General features: G+C 38.9%; 1 long non-coding RNA gene across 1 annotated transcript in view; it reads left to right on the top strand.

The window, feature by feature from the left end:
• Nucleotides 1-1,598: 1,598 nt before the first annotated feature.
• LOC140482197 (uncharacterized) overlaps nucleotides 1,599-6,000 on the top strand; it is a 196,721-nt gene continuing 192,319 nt past the window's right edge. Inside the window, exon 1 of the long non-coding RNA XR_011961684.1 lies at nucleotides 1,599-1,662. This is a non-coding gene — a long non-coding RNA (uncharacterized lncRNA). The remainder of the gene's footprint in view (nucleotides 1,663-6,000) is intronic.

The raw sequence follows: 6,000 nt of genomic DNA, 5'->3' as shown, positions 1-6,000 counted from the left end.
CCATATCTCTTAACTCCTTTGCTGTTCAAAAAATTATTTATCTTAGCTTTAAAAACATTTATTGAGAAAGCTTCAACTACTTCATTTGCCAGGGAATTCCATAGATTTATAAGCCTCTAGATGAAGAAGTTTCTTTTCAATTTAGCCCTAAATCCGCTCCCCTTCATCTTGAGGCTATGCCCTCTTATCCCAGTTTCACCTGCCAGTGGAAACATCCTCTCTACTTCTATCTTATCCATTCCCTTCATAATTTTATATGTTTCTATAAAATCCCACTTCATTCTTCTAAATTCTAATGAATATAAAATCCCCCTCAACTCCAGGATAAACCTAGTGAACCTCCTCTGCCCCTCTAGTGCCAGTACATCCTTTGTCAAGTAAGGAGAACAAAACTGCATGCAGTACTCCAGGTATGGCCTCACCAGCATCCTATATAACTGCAACAGAATCTCCCTGCTTTTAAATTCAATCCCTTTAGCAATGAAGGACAAAATTCCATTTGCCTTCTTAATTTCCTGTTGCACCTGCAGACCAACCCTCTGTGATTCATGCAAAAGAATACCCAGGTCCCTCTGTACAGCAGCATGCTGTAATTTCTTACCATTCAAGTAATAGTCCTTTTTACTGTTATTCTTACTGAAATGGATAACTTCACATTTATTAGCATTGTACTCCATATGCCAGACCTTTGCCTATTCACTTAATCTATCTATGTCCCTTTGCAAAATTTCACAGTCCCTTGCACACTTGGCTTTACCACTCATCTTAGTGTCATCTTCACTTTGACTCATTACATGTGGTACCAAGCTCCAAATCATCTATGTAAATTGTGAATAATTGCAGTCCCTCAGGCACACCACTAGTCACTGATTGCCACCCAGAAAAACACTCCTTTATTCCCACTCGTTATTTCCCTTTGGTTAACCAATCCTCTATTCGTGCTAATACATTGTTTGTAATGCCATGCATCTTTATCTTATGCAACAAACTTTTGTGCGGCACCTTGTGAAGGCCTTTTGGAAATCTAAATGTACCAGATCTACTGGGTCCCCATTGTCTACAGTATTCATAATGTCTTCCAAAAGATTATTAAGCATCATTAGTAACATTATACTTTTGTTGTTTCCTTAAACCTCTTTGAATTTGTATTAAGTAGTTGGTTTAGTTTACAAGCATTGAATGATTATGTTCCAGCAATATTAAAAATAACACAAATCAAAATATGATCTATCAAGCTAGACTTCAGTCTGGGATCTGACTTGACCTTTAATAACATCAGCTGGGATCATAGCACTTAACCTGAATAAGATTCTTGTCTGTTTGATCTAAAGTCTCTGCTATATTTATCACAAAGCTAGTCCTTTTTTTCCCTAAAAGCTGTTCCTTGGCTCAAGGATACTCTGTCCTTGATATTTTTCAGAGGGGTAATAAACCAGGCTGGTTTGGCACAAAGATGAAAAGGATTTTGAGAGGCCTTTTGTTTATATGTAAACAGATGAGGTTTCAGGCCAAAGTAGTCATGTTTTAGAAGCAACCTGTATAATGAAAGGGGAGGGGTCAGCTCTCCAGCTGAGCTGTTTAGTTCAGTCTTAAACTGGTGAGGAGTTCAGCAGTGATCTGTGTGGAAACTCTCTCTCTCTTTCTGCCCTTCAACTTCAATCTGTAAGTATGTGTTTCATTTATACTGGTTTTTAAAGGGAGTTTGCTTATTGGGGCTGTTGTGTATGTTTGGAACAGCATAATTAAGTCCAGTTTGGATAGACTGATTTCTGTAGGGGTTCTTTATTCTGTTCTTTGTGTGTCATTGTGTAGTTTTTGTGAGTAAATTTTTGTCTGCTTTAAAATCTAGTAGTCAACCTAGCTAACTTACTCCAGGTAATTTTCACTGTACACTTACCAAAACAAATTGCAAAGTTATGGTCTGTACTGCCTGCTTAAGAATGTTTTGAATGGTCTGGCTTAGTCCATAAATATTGATAACTTCCAAAGTATGTTGTTCTGCTTGTTGTCGAATCTAGAAGTTTTCATACTTTGTGCCAGCCTCATCAACTTCCTTAAAAGGGATTGCAGCTTCCAACAGTATGTATATGATTTGGCTATCTATTTGGATTCTTATCATGGTTTTTCCATTGTTTCCCATCTACCCCCATTAGTTTTTGATTCATTGTTGAAGAATAATCTGTTTATCTTCAGCTTAATACTATTCAATGACATCATTTCCACCATCTTCTGAAGCTGAAAGTTCCAAAACTGCACAAACCTCTGAGAGAAAAAAAAATCCCCTCACCTCCAATGTTCCCTCTAAGTTACACAAAGGCAGAGAATTAATTAACTTGTGCTACATTGTGAAATGTAGATGTACAAAGAGATTTGGGCATTCTGCCTATCACCATCTCTGCTACCTTCCCCTCGCCCCAGCCCCACCCCACCCCATATTTGTCTCACAACTCTCTTTCCCCTCCACATTCCTGATAAAGAGCTTATGCCCAAAATGTCAACTCTCCAGCTCCTTGGATGTTGCCTCACCTGCTGTGCTTTTCCAGCACCACACTTTTTCGACTCTGATCCTTGTATACCTTTCAATGAAAGGCAACAGTTAGGTGTAGCAAGCAATGAAGACGAGAAATGGTATTTTGACCTTCATTGCAAGAGGATTTGCATTCAAAAGTAAAACTTTCTTACAGTATGCAGGGCTTTGGTGAGACTGCACCTGGAGTATTGTGTGCTGTTTTGATCTTCCTATCTAAGTGAGGATATTTTTGCCTTAGAGGAAGTTCAATGATAGTTCATTCGGCTGATACTGGGGATGACAGCATGACAAGAGATTGGTACAATTAGGCAAGAAATATCTGGGATCTGATTGAAGTGTATAAAATTCTATCGGACTGGATGCAGGAAAGACACTTCCCTGATTGTGGACTTCAGAACCAGGGGTCACAGTCTCAGATTTAAACTGGGCTTGACTTGTTAATCCCAACTCTGTGACCCTGGTCAGTTCCGCTTCAATGAGCTTGACAATAATGAGTTTATTGTTCTATTTATTGTTGCTACATCTACTGAAGTATGTGAAAAATATTGTTTTGCAACAGGCCAATCGTACAATACAAAGTGCAGCAGTATAGCGGAATAGAGTGCACAATGCAGTGTTACAGCCGCAGAGAAGATGCAGAGAGTTCAGAATTAACATTTGAGAGGTCTGTTCAAAAATCTGATAACAGTGGGGAAAAAGCTGTTCTTAAGTCTGATTGTACCTGTATTCAAACTTTTATATCTTCTGTCTGATGGACAAAGTGAAAGAAAGTATAATCAGGGTAGGAAGGGTCTTTGATTATGTTGGTTGCTTTATGCATTTCTTACGCAAATTTATGTCTACTTGTAACAATTCGAAAGGGCAACAGACCACCAGCAAACTCTTAGGTCCAGATTCAAAGGATCTCTGGGTATCTGAAGAAATGTACAACATTCAGACAGCATTCAGACCTGTTTTGACCAGGTCTATTCTGCACAATTTGATCTCACTTCAAGATGCTGAAACTCCAGTTGATTGAATGCAGCTAATATTTAAATGGCCAGCTGCCTCTGTAAAATGTTGGTGTGCTGACATTTGCACCCTCCTGGAGCAAGCCAACTCTCTTAGTGGGCCAGATGAGCACACATTGCCAATGGCCATGAAGGTACCTGTCAATGGAGGGCACCCCTTTCCCTCTGTTCATACTCTGCCCCCAGGCCCCAACTGCCCCAATCTGTTCATGTCCCTGAAGCTCTGCAGCCAGTTCTTCTACAAAGCGAGAAAGTTAAAAGTTGAGAATGTGAACAATGGATGATTTGGAGGAGAGGAGGCCAACATTGTGGATGGTTACTGTTAGTCAAGGTTGTGAGAAAACATGGAAATGAGAGTGAGATTTAACGACTAAGATTGGGATTTGAGGATATCACTGTAGACAGAGAGGAATGAATGGAGGTGTGTTGCACAGGAGAATGCTGGAAAGATCAAATTGTGGGCCTGACACCTGTAAGTATTATATCGCTAACTTTTCTTGATCTTCTAAGAACCTTGAATCATTTCAAGAACCAGATTCAAAGGACCACAGACCTGTGAACTGTTACGAACCACCTCTGCAGCAGGTGGGACTTGGACTCATGTCTTTTGGTCAGAGATAGAGACACTACCAGTGTACCACAGCAGCCCTACAATCCAATTATACATTTGGACAGGTTGCCACTTCCCCCTCTCTTTGGATCCTTTTCAATTTATAGCATTTAGGTTTTATATGTCCTTACTTTAAGTCCTGACCTGAAAGTCAAATTAAATCCAATTGTTTCTTAGAATTGTGAAAATTGGAAGCAAAAGGGAGTTATTGAAGGATGGTGATCAATATATTTGCAATTCAACTACAACTATCTTAAAGATCAATGATAACATTTAAGGGATAATTTTAATAAAAATATCATGGAACATTAGAGAAAAATGTAAATGTTAAAAACATCTTGATATCATATACATGAAATGAGCAGAAAAATTCCAGCTGCAGTAAGATATCACTGGAATTTATAATTAATCCATTAAGCTTAGAAGGAACTCATGGCATTAAATTTCTGTATGACACATTGGAGGAAGTACATTCTGGAATTCTGGAGCAAAACTGTAGTTAAAGGATTTCAGGAGCATCATAAATGTAAATTTTGGCATATAATGGTGGACAAACTTCCATATCATCCTCACATTTAAAAGAAAAGAGCTAAACTAAGGGATTCAAAACCACTGAAGTGAATTTAATAATGACAATTAAAGGTATGAGGGAGTCCAAAGCCATTGCACTCAGCCCTATCACAACTTCCTGCCCAGTCATTATGTCAGCTAAACTGCTCATATCTCTGAGTTTAGATTCTGATTTTAAAATCTTCTCACTCACTAAACTATATGAATTGAACACATAGCATAAAATACAATGCAATAGTCCTTTTAGTTACAAATCAGGATAGCATTAAACAGAATATATCTTATGCCTATTACTTTTTCTATAACTTACTTTACAAGTAGAAGTTCTGACCAAGTGTCACAATGAACGTGAAATGTTAACTTTTTTTCTGTGTCCACAAATGCTGTTAGACCTGCTGAGTTTCTCCAGCATTCCCTGTGTCTACTACAGATAAAAAAAAAAACTGCTGAAACCATAGGTGTAATTTGATGTTCCTTTTGTATGAGAAAAGGAGGTTTGGGCATGGGTGGGTGCAGTCTAATGGGGCAGGAAGGAGCATGGTGATAAAGGGGGAGGATTCTCTCTTAGGCCTCTTGTGCCCAATGGAAGTGTCCACTGGTGGTGTGAAGACTTGGGGTGAAGAAACCCCTGCTCTTTTCCCTGACCTTCTCTCCCCCCCACTTCCCTGGCTGTCTGTTGACCCCAGGGATCCTGCCCAACTCCAGAACTCAAGTAATAATCCTTTTCCTAGGGTCTACTTCAGTACAGAATCCCTTAGTTTAGCTCTTTTCTTTTAAATGTGAGGATGATATGGAAGTTTGCCCACCATTGTATGCCAAAATTTACATTTATGATGCTTTAACTACAGTTTTGCTCCAGAATTCCAGAATGTACTTCCTCCAATGTGTCATACAGAAATTTAATGCCATGAGTTCCTTCTAAGCTTAATGGATTAATTGTAAATTCCAGTGATCCTTGCATCAAGAGCAAGTGCAGTGGAATATTTCCTCTGGTTTAGCATGAAACCCCACAAAAGCCAATAGCTGCCTCAATGGGACTTAACCCCAATAGGTCTCTTGCAAATCCCCTGGTTGCCATTGGCTCTCCAGATAGTCAACCACAATGACCACAAACCCCCCAACATATGACCTGATAAAATATGAATACAGTGCAAAACAGGCAACTAACTCTTTCACTGAACAACTCATTAGGTTCCAACATGCAATTTGTAAGTTAGTAGTTTGTTATTTATTGCATATAATTGTTTCCAGTTAATAGTCGTGTATAATGCCACTCCCTT

Source organism: Chiloscyllium punctatum, chromosome 10, assembly GCF_047496795.1.
Source record: "Chiloscyllium punctatum isolate Juve2018m chromosome 10, sChiPun1.3, whole genome shotgun sequence".
Lineage (NCBI taxonomy): Eukaryota > Metazoa > Chordata > Chondrichthyes > Orectolobiformes > Hemiscylliidae > Chiloscyllium > Chiloscyllium punctatum.
Note: the sequence above shows the minus strand (reverse complement) of the source record. Positions and strands in the feature narration are given on the sequence as shown.